The following is a 15169-nucleotide window of genomic DNA, read 5'->3' as shown; positions in this document are numbered from 1 at the left end:
AGAAGCGTCTGTACGTTGACCACCTGAGACGAGGGGGTAACATGTAGGTCCCAAGGAAGCGGTGGCCTAAGATACCAGCTTCCAATGGATGCAGTACATTTGTAGAGCTCTTCGACCATCGCCTTCAGCTACCCCATAAACAAACTGCAGGTCTCGCAATTATCTTTAAGTGTAAGTGCCCCACGTTCTGTACTGCGACCGTCAAACGAGCATGCTCTAAGTATGTCGTCTTCTGAATGTAAAGCGATATTTACCTCAAGATAATGAGATGTAAAGGGACGCGATTTAAACATACAGAAAGTATGCAAGGTCTAGATAACGATCTGATCTCAGGATCATTGGTAAGGATTTCTGGTGTCACTTGTCCTAGTTTTGTTCAAGATAACCCCCTCGCCTCTCCCCACTGTCAGTTGATCAATTTCACCCAAGTGCAACCCTGCACTAGCCACAAACCTTGTTCGAGTGGACAAGTTGTATTCGAGGTCATGACGTAACTCGATACCGCTCACGTGGTCTTGTGTCGTATAAAATTGGTGAGGAATCTCTCCCTTCTCTCAGACAATGAGAGCACATTTAAATGGTGGGAAACCAGTCCTCTCCCCCCACCCTGGACCAATAAGATTCAAGATCCCCCTCCCCTCCTCAAGCTTTATAACTAGCTCAACTGTGTGGACGGCGTCAGTCTTGTGCAGAGAACCATAGGGACAGTATAAGGTTTGTCGTAAACAAATTATTACCAACAATTATTATAATGAAAGGGTTTCCGAATGATAACAGTGAAATAACAAATTTACTTATGTTTTCTTAAAAATAATTTTTTACAATAATTTTTGTTGTTGTTTATTAACAATATTGTTCTTTTAAGGATTATTTTACAAATGTACAACATAATTTTTAATGGAAGAACTTAAATATTATTTTTACTCTTTGAGTTCTGTATGTAATATTAACATTTCTTTATGCAGTATATATGAGAAACGGGGACTAGCAGCAGCAGGTGAAGAAACACCACACACACACACACACACACACACACACACACATACATAATTATAACAACTATGGGAAGCGGTTCATCCGCCTATTCCCCACATACATCCACTATTTACAGACAAGTTAACCAGCTACACACTCATTCACTCAAAAAGTAGGAAGGTCCCAGCCCCATCCCCACTGATGACCTATTTGTCTTCATGATGTGACAGTCCTATTTTGAAATGCAGCATAGTATGTACCTCATGAACTCATTGTAGAAAGACTATTTGGCCCGCTGAATATGGAGCGGCGCCAACGCGCTCGAGCAGGCACCTCTTGTAATCCTCACGACTGGTGGAAGGAGATGTAACGGTCGATTGTAACAAGTTTCTTCTGCTGTTGCCAGGACATACCCCTTACCATAATCCTCAGCCACGTAGAGGATCTTTTCCTCCAGTCCGGCGATTGCCCCTTCGGCATCCAACGGAACCGTCCAATCGCCAGAGATTGTTGCGTTACTTGTCTGTAAAATTGTGTACATCTAAGTAAAGCATATAACAAACTATCAGATGGCTTGTATTCCTTCTCGCTCATTCAACTTGGCGTGCACTGGCAATGCTCCCTTCTCATCCCATATTCGAAGAAGAGCAAGATATCAGCATTGGTCAACAGTTCAGTGTCGACATGCATCTTCCTTAATATCACATCACACCAAACCTGGCGTGGTGAAAAAGAAGGCAGTATCTAGAAAGTATGTACCTAGGCATACGTCGGTTTTTAAGACCCGCCTTCTTCGTCACAGGCTGAAATTTTGCGTCATCAGAACATACAGCTCTGTCAGTTTGCATATTCTCATGACGCATTATCTCCGCAAGTTCCTGAAGAGACCCATGAATGAAACATAGAAAGCCGACCGGAGTGGCCGTGCGGTTCTAGGCGCTACAGCCTGGAGCCGGGCGATCGCTACGGTCGCAGGTTCGAATCCTGCCTGGGGCATGGATGTGTGTGATGTCCTTAGGTTAGTTAGGTTTAATTAGTTCTAAGTTCTAGGCGACTGATGACCTCAGAACTTAAGTCGCATAGTGCTCAGAGCCATTTTAACCATTTTTGAAACATAGAAAATCCAGGAAGTGAAATATTATTTATGTCGTGATTCTCTTGAAAAAAACGCAGTGTACTTTTCAACATTGTTGGATATGACACTGATTTTACTGACTTTCATACCGAAATCACCCATGTGCTCAGCAAGGACGTGAGCGTCATGTCCACTCAAAGTATGGAAAACGAGAGGTATAAATCATGACAGTTGGTACTTTCAGCTTCATGCATAGTGAGCTGTGCTGCGGGACTTCCCTGTTAGTGAAAGTAGTCTCTTCGTGGTATTTCCGTTCTTCTACCCAATGACAGCCCACAAATACGACAATCAACTGCCTGCTCGTATAACGCTAACATTCTCCTGCGAGTCGGTCTTGGAAATGTGATGAAGCCCATCAACTCCCCAACTTCTTTCTGAACATTGTGCTCGTAGTCATCTTCTGGATAACCATCATCATCAAGATCCAAGGAGTTCTGATTTTCGAATTTTGGTACGTCCTGGAGTTCTATGGGAAATGAAACGCCTTTGAAATTGTAATGTCCGTGGACATTAGATGTATTGTAGGTACTTGGAAGCACTGCATTTGTGGGGTAATTTGTGTTGCTAGCCAGAAGTGACCGTGCGAAGAAATATTCATCTCTCTCATCTAGACTCTGGACATTAAAGGAATGATTTTTAGCGGCAATATCTTTCAGAAGAGGTATGAAACTGGACCCTCTCATTAAATGAATCAAAAACATACGAATATGCGTCAAGGTGAAGTACACAGCTGAGCGCCCCACCCGACCCTGTTCCCTGCATTTCAGAGAAATGGTCGTGTATGACACTCTTGGCAAAAGTTCTGAACCATTCTGAGATTGAATCATCCCACGATATCATGGCAGTTCTCCCCCAGATTTGGATGAAGGCCTTTTCCTCACCAGAATCGCTGCCTTTTTTCCAGGTTGGAGGCGGGGGGAAGGGGGAGTCACAGTATAGAACGGCATTGCTCTCAGTGGGGAGATACCGTGGATTGTTGATGATTTTGGGGAGCATCTTTTTCGAAACACCTTGCCAGGCATCGAGAAAAGTGGCTGGATCTCTATAGCTTGTGTTCCTGTTGTCAATAGCGGTTGTGAGATCCTGTCTCCAAAAGTATCGGCAACCGCAAGGTAGTGCTACAGGATTCACATGATGATCTGTAACAAAGAGAGCAGGGGTACTGCAGCAGCTAGGCCCTCGTGATAATGATTGTGAGGTGGTCCAGGGCATGGAGACCATGGCTACATTGACAAACGAGGTAGCATCATCAGCCTGTACCCTGTTGATGACGATGGACGGTGCTGTGGTGGTTTTTGGAGGTGTGGCTGAACTGGATGAGGTAATTAACATATCATCATCATGTTGGGTCATGGAGTTGTTGTTGCAGACTCGACCCGAGCCTGCATACATCTATTGCATCTGCAAAACAAAAAATAAAATTGGGAAGTATCATGCATAAAAAAGGTATATGCAGTCAGATAACAACAATTTGTATTTTATTTTTACTTACATTCAAAATTAATGGCATCCTAGTAAGTCCATGAGTCGCTATTTTCCGCGATGTCTTGTAATGTCGTATCCTGCGGATCAACATCCACCACAATATTATAATCGAGTTAACCTAGAAACGAAGATCCATGATGACTGCGAGGTAGTGAAGGGTGTGGAGAGTGTGCGGCATTGGCAGACGAGCTGGTGGCATCAGCATGTTGATGATGATGGACCGGGCTGTGGTGGCGTTTGCAGATGAGGCTAATAACATTCTTGACGAATTGGGCTCGGTCAATAAAAAAATGCATCAAAATCGTGTCAGACTGTAGAGTATCTGTTGTTGCAGGTGCAACCATGAGCCCACACACATCCATGACATCTGGAACAGAAGAAGAAGAACGTTAAGAAATTAATCATCAGACTGCAGCTGTAACGTACACACACAAACATGGAAAAACTTATCTTAAATATACGGAGGCACAAAGAAACCGGTATAATCAAATACAGAGATATGCAGACAGGCAGAATACGGCGCTGTGATAAGCAACGCATATATAAGACAACAAGTGTCTGGCGCAGTTCTTAGAACGGATACTGCTGCTACAATGACAGGTTATCAAGATTTAGGTGAGTTTGAATGCGGTGTTACAGTCGGCGCACGAGCGATGGGACACAGCATCTCCGAGGTAGCGATGACATGGGGATACTCCCGTACGACTATTTCACTAGTGTACCGTGAATATCAGGAATCCGATAAAACACCAAATCTCCGACATTGCTGCAGCCAGAAAAACATCCTGCAAGAATGGGACCAACGACGACTGAAGAGGATCGTTCAACATGACAGAAGTGCAACCCTTCCGCAAATTGCTGCAGATTTTAATGCTGGGCCATCAACAAGTGTCAGCGTGCGAACCATTCAACGAAACATCATCCATATGGACTTTCGGAGCTGAAGGGCCATTCGTGTACCCTTGATGACAGCACGTTACAAAGTTTTATGCCTCGCCTGGGCCAGTCAGCACCGACATTGGACTGTTAATGACTGGAAACATATTGCCTGGTCGGACGAGTCTCGTAATATTGTATCGAGCGGATGAACGTGTGTGGGTATGGGGACAACCTCGTGAACCCATGGACCCTACATGTCACCAGGGGACTGTTCAAGCTGGTGGAGGGTCTATAATGTGTGGGGCGTTGCAGCTGGAGTGGTATGGGACCCCTAATACCTCTATATACGACTCTGACAGGTGACACGTGCGTAAGCATCCTATCTGATCACCTGCGTCCATTCATGTCCACTGTGCATTCCGACGGAGTCAGACAATTCCAGCAGGACAATGCGACACCCCAGACGTCCAGAATTGCTGCAGAGTGGCTCCAGGAACACTCTTCTGAGTTTAAGTACTTCCGCTGGCCACCAAATTCCCCAGACATGAACATTATTGAGCATATGTGGGGTGCCTTGCAACGTACTGTTCAGAAGAGATATCCACACCGTCGTACTCTTACGGGTTTATGGAAGCCCTACGGGATTCATGGTATCAGTTCCCTCCAGCACTACTTCATGCATTAGCTGAGTCCATGCTACCTCTTGCTGCGGCACTTCTGCGTGCTCACGGGAACCCTACACGATACACCAGTTTCTTTGGCTCTTCAGTGGATATCTTTCATTGCCGTTGATATTATTTCTTTGTCTTTCAACCACATCTGTTCTACGATTACATATTCAGATTGGAAAATGTGGAGACTGTCTCTTAGGAAGGTGTCAAGCGAATTTTTGTCCTTTTTTTTATAGATGTATTTTGTGGTTCTACTATCGCTTTTCATCTCTGTTGACTTCATCGGCGCTGTTGATGTTGCTGTGGGTCTCAGGCTGCAACGGCTTTTCGCCCCGAAACAACTCGTATTTATAGCGATAAATCACATTCCTTTTTTTATTTCAACCAATAAGAAACGAGTACGCTCACTCTAGTCACGTACGCGACATTATCTTACCCCGCTTCCGCTGGTGTTTTTAAATGCAGAGTATATTTCAGTGCAGAAGTGGAGGCTGATCCATCACGAGAGCGGTTTTGGAACTAAACACACATCCAGTCATGAAAGAGGAGAACATTTTTCATACACTTTGAGGACTGCAACTCACAATGATCATTATCTGTGAGTACGACTCCACTAGCCCATGTGTGTTCTGGCCACAGCGCACTGTGGTGAGCGACTCTGCCATTTTGTCAAAATAATGCAGACATCTAGGCTTTGGCCATCAGTAAACTTGTGCATCCTCCGTAGCAAATATCTCAAAACAAATTATTTTACACGAGTATGGCAGCAGTCCAAGGTCGTATAATCGACTTCCACATTAAATAATTAAAACTGTAGACTGACAGATAATAGTTTACATTAGATTCCCACCTGTCAAACACAGTTTAGTGCTGTGGAGTAACCTAGCGAGGTAGCGCAATGGTTAGCACACTGGACTCGCATTTGGGAGGACTATGGTTCAGAGCCATGTCCGGCCATTCTGATTTAGGTTTTCCGTTATTTCCCTAAATCAGTTCAGGCAAATGCCGGGATGGTTCCTTTGAAAGGGCACCGCCGATTTCCTTTCCTGCTACAATGGGACTGATGACCTCGCTGTTTGGCCGTCTCCCCCCCCCCACCCCTCTCCCCGCACCCCTCCCCCCCCCCACCCCAAACCAACCAACCATCCTGTGCAGTGATCGTTTTATGGACCTTGGTGCCAACGTAGATAGCGCCTAAAATGTGTTTCTACAGTTTCTCACAGGAATTTTAATGTCGAACATATCCACTTTATAGCAAATGTATCTGTTTATTTAAAAATATAATAATTCACGGCAGTAAATGGTTAAACCTTAAAACCATAGGACAGAGACAATCACTCGCTAACTGGCGGAGAATGATAGAGAACGGCATCTGAGATAAAGACATCGAGAGGCTTCAACAATTCAGCAGAGGCAGACCTAACCTTCCACACACAGTAGCGGTGAGGTATGGACAACAATCGAGCTGACAGTACCTCCAGACTCCTCTCCTTCCAGCATGAGTTACCTCTCCTCCAAAACAGTCAACTGTGTACGTCTCGAAAGCACTAAATTTCCCGCAACTAATACAGCCGGAGAGAACAATCGAAAAATGGTTAGAAGTAAGATAAGAGGTTTAAAAAATTACACAAACACGAAGCAGTAGTATTAGATGCTAATCTAAGTCATGTAGATCAAATGTAATCTGTCTGTCTTGTGCGCAGAGCCCTTTCATCCTCTATCAGCGAACTTCTCATGATTTCTTCTGTAGTTGTGTCAATATGTAATCTATGTGTATCAATTTCCGTTTATGGAATTATGCCACTTTACATTGCATCCAAATATTTTACCACTCCAAATATATATGACTTTCATTTCACATATACTGGGGGAGAATACCACAGCATTCAGAATCAAAATAAGTAACATCAGCAATGACTCAAACACAAAGAACTAGTGGCAGTATGACCGTTTCATCTTGCCTCCATGACTCCTTAGAATCCACTATTAAAGCACATGTGGTGTCATGCCCTCTCTTATATCTAGTTCTTACATTAAGGATCTACAGCTTCACTCTACCGCACATTTCGATTACTCCATCTGTATAATGTTGTTTTTTGTTTCTAAGTGTATGTATGATGTCATGTCTCTCGATCCCCATCTCTAAATAACAAACTCCATATATTTTTTACAAGGGGTCTCGAGTTCTCTCAACGTTTAGCTCAGATCTCTTTGTCATTTTGGAAGCAGTTGGTGCTGTGATTCTAAAAGAAAGATATTTCCACTAAAGAAGCATGCATTAATGTCCAGAATCTAGATCCGGGTGATGAATATCGCTTCGCATGGTCACTTCTGGCTAGCGACAGAAATTATCCTACAAATGCTGTGCTTCGAAGTACTTACAAAACATCTAATGTACACGGGAATTACAGTTTCAAAGGCATCTCATTCCCCACGAAATTCCAGGACCTACCAAAGTTCGAAAAGCAGAACCCTAATTATTCTGCTGATGTTTACAGCCTGGGTCTTGATGATTATAGTTATCCACAAGCAGATACCATGAGCACAATGTTCAGAAAGAAGTCAAACGTAAAGTAGCTGGCCACCCCATCATTTCAAAATTACCCGCTTTCACCCCAAAGACGTAGGTATGTTACTATTCTCCAAGGGCGAGAAGCAACACTACGCCTGGATTGTAAGCATGTCCTACCTACTTTCCTCCTGATTGAGTTTAAAAAAAAATGTGCACTGTATTTTTGACGCAGGTGTCTCCAATCTTTTACCTAGAGAGAGTTTTCACTGATTGACTGCTCTAGCCAGGAACTGGTGAGTGTGGAAATGCCTACCGAGGATAAAAAGTTCTTCAAGTTTAAGAACACCAGTACCAGGAGCGATTCCCTTCGTCGTATACGCACACTTTGAATGCCTCCTAACCCCTGTTGTGCGTTGTGAAGTTGACGACACTGCCTCTGATACTATCTTCACAGAAGGACATGTATCGTATGCGGCAGTGTATCAAATTGCATGGTCGTATGACTCCATTCACAGCAATTTCGTATCATACACTGGGGATAATCCTGCAAGATGGTCGCTCTCTGAGCTCGAAAAACTTAGTTGGGGAATTGATGGGATTTATCTCAATAACATCCCCATGACAGACTCACGGGAGAGTGATGTCTTATAGGAGCAGGCAGATTTGTGGGCTATCGTTGGATAGAAAAGCGGAAATTCCACGCTGAGGCCACTTTCATCTAGCAGATAAGTTCCACAGCGCAGCTCACAACGCATGCAACTTGAGGCACCAACTGCCATGTCACGTACCTGTTTTCTTCCATGATTCGAGCGGGCGAGAGCGCTTTGGTGATTTCGGCTTCAAAGACAATAAGGTCAGTGTCGTTGCTGACACCTTTGTAAAGTACATTGCATTTTTCATGAGTCACACCAAAATTACACTCTGCTTCCCGGATTTGCTGTGTTTCATGCACGCGTCTCTTCAGGAACGTGCTGAGATAAGGCCTCATGAGGATGTGCATATCACCAGAGCAGCTTGTATGTGAATACTTGGGTTAGAGGAGAGATTCCACAAAACCACGTTGCGCGACATAGCTGCATTCTCCAGCAAGCTGATAGGTACTGCCATAACGGTTGCAAAGTATGAGCAGGCGTTGAATGTTTGGCAGGAGTTCAATACCCTTAATTTAAGAGAAGATGCAAGATTATACATGAACACTGATGTACATCGCTGCTCGTGGACATCTTTGAGAAGTTGAAGGAGTACACTGCTTTAACAATCGAAATGAGGCCATCTGTGGCGTGTGATTTTGAAAAAGATTTTTGTATATTTTATGAACAATTATATTTTCGAGAAAACAATGAAAATGTTAGGAAAAACTGTGAAATTTATTTAATTTACCACTGGGGTGGGCGTTATGGCGCTAGAGATTGCATCGTCAGGTCAAATTTTAAGCAGGTCACCATCTTCAAACAAGGAAATTTCACTGTGGAGATGGTTAAGGTTTCAGTGCAGTTCACGAAGCTTCTCTATATCGGTATATGTATTCTGGGCCTCTCCAAACTCCACATTTACCGCTTTGACTATGAGCCAGACTTCGCTTATGCCAAAATAATTAATGTGGACACAGATAATTTCATCTACTGGCTGAAAGGCTGTGAGCCATACGAACTAAGTACGTACAATCCCGAAGAATTCGACACGTATGGATATGCGACCGACGATCCATGTGACATAACACCACAAAACAAGAAGGTTATCGGCCTGATGAAAGGCGAGGCGAATGTCTTGCAGGTTGTGGAGATTGTGCGACTCAAATCGAAAGTGTATGCATACTGTGGAGATGTACGAGGGGCATTTGAAAAGTTCGTGCAAAAATAAAAACTACTTACGTGTTTGGGGTAAACCTTTTTTATTTTTCGACATAGTCTTCTTTTAGACTTATACACTTCGTCCAACGCTGTTCGAATTTGTTGATCCTTTCCGAATAATAGGAATTGTCCAAATCTGCAAAATAGCTATTAGTTGCTGCAATCACCTCCTCGTTTGAATAAAATTTTTGTCCCGCTAGCCATTTCTTCAAATTGGGAAACAAATAGTAATCCTAGGGAGCCAAGACTGGAGAATAGGGGGGGGGGGGGGTGAAACGAGATGGAATCCTATTTCCATTAATTTTGCGAACACAACTGCTGAAGTGTTTGCTGGTACATTGTCGTGATGGGAAAGGACTTTTTTGCGGTCCAATCGCCAACGTTTTTCTTCCAGCTCGGTTTTCAAACGGTCCAATAACGATGAATAATATGCACCTGTAATAGTATTACCCTTTTCCACATAGTCGATGAGGATTATCCCTTGCGAATCCCAAAAGACAGTCGCCATAATCTTTCCGGCCGAAGGAATGGTCTTCGCCTTTTTTGGTGTAGATTCTCCCTTGGTAACCCATTGTTTAGATTGTAGTTTGGTCTCAGGAGTATAGTAATGTATCCATGTTTCATCCACAATGATGAAACGACGCTTAAAGTCCTGCGGATTCTTCCTGAACAGCTGCAAACCATCCTTGCAACACTTCACACGATTCCGTTATTGGTCAAGCGTGAGCAATCACAGAACCTATCTTGCTGATAGCTTTGTCATGTCCAAATGTTTATGCAAAATATTATGTACCCGTTCATTCAAGATGCCCACAGCACTAGCAATCTCAGGCACCTTAATTTATCTGTCATCCATCACCATATCATGGATTTTATCAATGATTTCTGGAGTCGTAACTCCACAGGGCGTCCAGAACGTTCAGAATCACTTGTGCCCATATGGCCACACCGAAAATTTTGAAGCCACTTATACAGTGTTCTAATCGAAGGTGCAGAGTCACCGTATTGTTTAAAAGCTTCTATTTAGTCTCCTGAGGCATTTTGCCTTTCATAAAGTGATTTTTAATCATCACACGAAATTCTTTTTCGTCCATTTTTTGACAATCACTCGACTTCCTTGATTCACATGAATGCCAAATACAAAGAAATAGACCAATATGGCTAAATTTGGTGTGCGTTCTTTCCAAAGATGCTTCTAACATGACATCGACACTCGCTGGTGGCGCCACCTCTCGGACTTCGCACGGAACTTTGGCGAGGGGGAGTGGTGGTATGAATGGGGTGACATGTAAAAGTGATAAAAAGCGAATTGTGCACAGATTTAATTCTTTTTCGTTCGAATATGAGAGTAGGATAAATAAGCAGCCGAGCAACACAAGTTAATTAGCTCAGGATATCAGTAAACCTGGGTTTCCACTATCACTGACAAGTACAAGGCGTAAATCGACTAAAACTCAGTCAAACACACACATACACACACACACACACACACACACACACACACACACACACACACACACACACACAAACGCGCGCGCGCGCGCGCGAATATACATGCACACACATGCACAGATTTTTTGTCACTCAATTTTTACCTGAAGCACTAAGTTATATTTTGCCTACAAGTACCATTAGGAGAAATTCAGAAATGTCGAAGTGGTTACCGACTGTTTCATTCGGGGGTGAGTTTTTTCGCTGGAAGGTTCACCAGCGAGGCAAGTAGTCACACGCCGTGAGCTGGTATCCTTGTCTCTGTATCGAAGTACATACTGCAGTTGGAAGGAAGGTTAGAGTTCACGTCCCGTCTTCAACGAAACAATTAGAAATCGAGCACGAGCTCATAGTGGGGCAAGGAAGTGGAGGGAAATCGACCGTGTCCTTTTGAGGGAACCATCCCAACATTCGTCTTAAAAGATTAGAGGAAACACATAAAATCTGAATCTGGATGGCCGGACGCGGATCTCACTCTCCACTCTCCCGAATGCGAGTTCAGTGCGCTAGCCGGTGCGCCACCTCCCTCCATAGTTTAACTGGGATTTAGGTGTGGAACTGTTCGTCTGTCCGCCCGTTTCTATGGCGGTTTCCTCTGGGTCATTTTGTTGTTGCTATTTCGTATCATGTTGCGCCAATTATTATCTTCGCCCGATACTCTCCTATCTGATTTATTCACGATAACATTCCTGCATATCATCTCCTGAAAAGTAATCGGACACATTCCTCCCCCCCCCCCCCCCCTCCGTTCAGTGCGGAGGCGGCAGGCGGCAAGAGGTAGCGCGTGCTTCTCCCTCCCTCAAGAATATGGGTGCACTGTAAACGCTGCTACCGGCATCTCATTTTCTCTCGCTTTTCATCTCCCGTAGAATGTACAAACCTTTTATTCATTAGAGAATTCTCCCGCAATTCTAGAGATGTAAATGCATAACTCTACTAAACCACGGATTTAGCCGATTCTAGCGCGGTCGCAAATAGTGTGGCTCTAATAACAACTGTATAACTTATGACGGGACCGCCCCTACTCGGCATTACCGATTCCATCCAAATTTACGGTATATGCAGGACTTGGCTACAAATGAAAGTGACAGAAGTGGGAGCACCAGATGTTCAAGAGTTTTGAAAAAAATAGCATTTTTTGCGCAGATCGAGCGATACATGAGTCATTTATGCTAGCGTAGATTTGAGGCACCGGTTGGCTCAGCAGAATGAGTACAGAACAGTAGGCCAAATGTCTTGAGGTCAAGTCCCCATGTGTAGTTGTTTTTTTTTTATTTGCAGTTTTTTACGTTACTTAGTCTGTTAGTCTGTAAACATACCGCAATAATCCTCAGTATATTATATGTATTAATATTTACATAAAATGCATGAAAAGGAGCCAAGGCCAGCAAGCGAATGAGCTCCGTAGTAGATAGCGTTGTCCCGAACTCCCGATGGTCCGATTTTGCCTGCACGGGAAACATAATGTTCGCGTGCCGACGGCTGCTCCAGTCAAAATGAAACTAAAGGAATACAAATCCCCGTACCCTTTCTTTACAATCTCTTCTTGGAAAGTTCTTTGGAGAATCCTCGTGAACTCTGTAACTACAATCCTTTCTTTGAAATTTATTTGTAATCTCAGATTTTCCTTTGCCTTTCCTTTTGATGCCTTTTAAGAAAATATTAATAAGTGCAATACATTGAGGAATTTTTCTGTTTACTGCGGTGCAAGTAGCGTAAAAATTGAAAACGAAAAAAATTCCGCGTATGGACTCGGCACCACGACCCTCGGATTAACCTTCTGAGATCTTTCCGCTGCGCCAAGCGTTGCGTGGAAACAACGCTGCCATAAATGGCTGACCCCTCGCCCGACCTGCGCCAAAAATTCTATTTTTTCTAGGACCCTGTCCAACCTTAGCCCCACTTCTCTCACTTTCATTTTTGGTCAAGCCCTCCATATACCATAAATTGCACGAATTCGGCGATGATGAGTAGGTGCGGTCCCCCTGTAAGCTTTCTTCTTGGTGGTCATATGCTGCTCACGGTAAATTATTCCGTTTACTTTGATTCGGCAGCGGTTTCGGCTCCGTCCTTCAACGAAAACAGTGGCAAATCTTTGCAGAGCAGTGGCAAAATAGTCTCACCAATCTTTTCTCTCTCTTTCTTGTATATGCCCTTATCGAGCAGCAGAGGGAGACGGTCTAACACCGCAGTCCTGGACAGCCCTCTCCTTCATCAATAGCACCACATAATCAGGGCTTCTGCATATCCGGCCGACATCTGTTTCCAGTTCCCTCAAGGAGAGCTCCTGCCCCTCTACGCAACCCAATCACCACAAAATATTGTAGCTCTTCTTATTGTCCGTGCTTGCTAAGAAAAACTGAGAGAGAAAACCGCCTCACGCAATACACCGTTTTATTAGTTTAGTCATTATCCAAATATGTTTCCCCACTTTGTGCTCAATCTTCAGTGTGAATTTCTACTGATTTTCTTTCCCACATGACGCTACAAGCTACGTGTGTTAGTAGTTTTATATCTACCATGGACTATACAGTTCTTCATGGTTTTTAATGCTGTGCTTCCATTGTTTACGACGTGTTGAGACACTCATTTCTGTTGTTGCCTTTTTTAGCTATTAAACAAGCATTTCACATATTTTATCACCACAGCACAAGGTTTCTGCCATCGCAACAACTACCAGTACTCTGAAATATAAATTTTGCGTATCTCATGTAGAACTGAAATCTTCGAGACGTCTTCAAACTCACTGGTCCACTAATGGAAAAATGGAAGTTTTAGAATCTTAGGCGTGTCCCCCCCCCCTTTCCGTCCTCCGTTTCCCGAATAAATTTCTGCAGACACCTGTGGGTTTTTTTCCTTGACATCGCGTAACAACACACGGGGAAAGCCTCAGAGAGAGTGATATTTATGCTGCCCGAGACTGATCTCAAGAGGGTCAATGTGATGGGGGGATTTGGTCTATTATCGCATTTCCACGAAAGAGAGCGATAGCTGCAACCAGTCTTATCTATTGAAGCAACTTCGAAGAATGTGAGACTATTAACAGCAGTGGGAGTGCGTTCTGTGTCTCGCTGCATGACAACTGCTGTCTCCCGTGGAAGTAAAATAACATCTCCTTCTGACATTTTACGACTTCAACAGTGCGTTTACTCCGAATTAGTACCGTACCATTAGCGTTGGCGGCATTTCGCGATTAGATAGTCTTCTACTTCTATCGCCACGGCCGTAAGTTGATTCGATTAATTGAAACATGAAAGAAATTATCTTGAAGATGAAATTCAATTCGGGCGTCTTCCAACAGCTTCAGCTGCTGAAAACGCATTTAATTTTCCCACAATGATTAGAGCTCATGCTTCTCCAACCAGAACGTTTAGTTGATTCTTCGTACTGGATCGGAGGATGTCTGTAAGACTTTAATGAAACAGTTAATCCGAGGGAGGCTTACAGTCGGTGAAAACCTCACCATCTAATTCAGCAAGATGATGCTCACCATTTGGAGCTACATAGAGAGTTGTTTGGTAGATTTAATTTCACCAGGCCAAAACTGATGTTCAACATCATCGCCGGTGAAGGAACATGGCCTCACCGATTTGACCCAAAGGCTGCACAAAAATTATTCAGCACAAACATGAATTCAGATTTATCTAACGGAAGTGCGAGAGCAAAGTGAAGGTGTGTGCTTTCTTGGAAAGAAGTACACTTGCCACATACAAACTCAGTGAGAGCAGGGCATTGAACGCAGGTTAGTATATTGCGCGAGTTTGCTGAAAAGTAATGCCTCCTAATTTTTCTGTCATGCTTGTTTCATTTACATCGTATTCCGCAAGCCACCTAATGGTGTGTGGCGGTGGGTGGTTTCGGTGCCACTATCTGATCCCTCAAACCTTGTTCCACTCGCGAATAGTGCGTGGGAAGACTGATTGTCGGTAAGCCTCTGTATTGGCTCTAATTTCTCGAATTTTCTCCTAGTGGTCAATATGCGAGATGTAAGTGGGTGGAAGTAATATGTTTTCTGACTACTCCTGAAAAGTGCTGTGCCGAAATTTCAATAGTAAATCTGTCCGTGATGCACAACGCCTCTCTTGTAACGTCTGCCAGTGGAGTTTGTTTAGCATATCTGTAACGCTCTCTCGCCGGCTAAACGATCCCCTGACGAAACGCGCTGCTCTTC

Source organism: Schistocerca cancellata, chromosome 3 (genome assembly GCF_023864275.1).
Source record: "Schistocerca cancellata isolate TAMUIC-IGC-003103 chromosome 3, iqSchCanc2.1, whole genome shotgun sequence".
NCBI lineage: Eukaryota > Metazoa > Arthropoda > Insecta > Orthoptera > Acrididae > Schistocerca > Schistocerca cancellata.
This window is presented reverse-complemented; position numbering follows the sequence as displayed.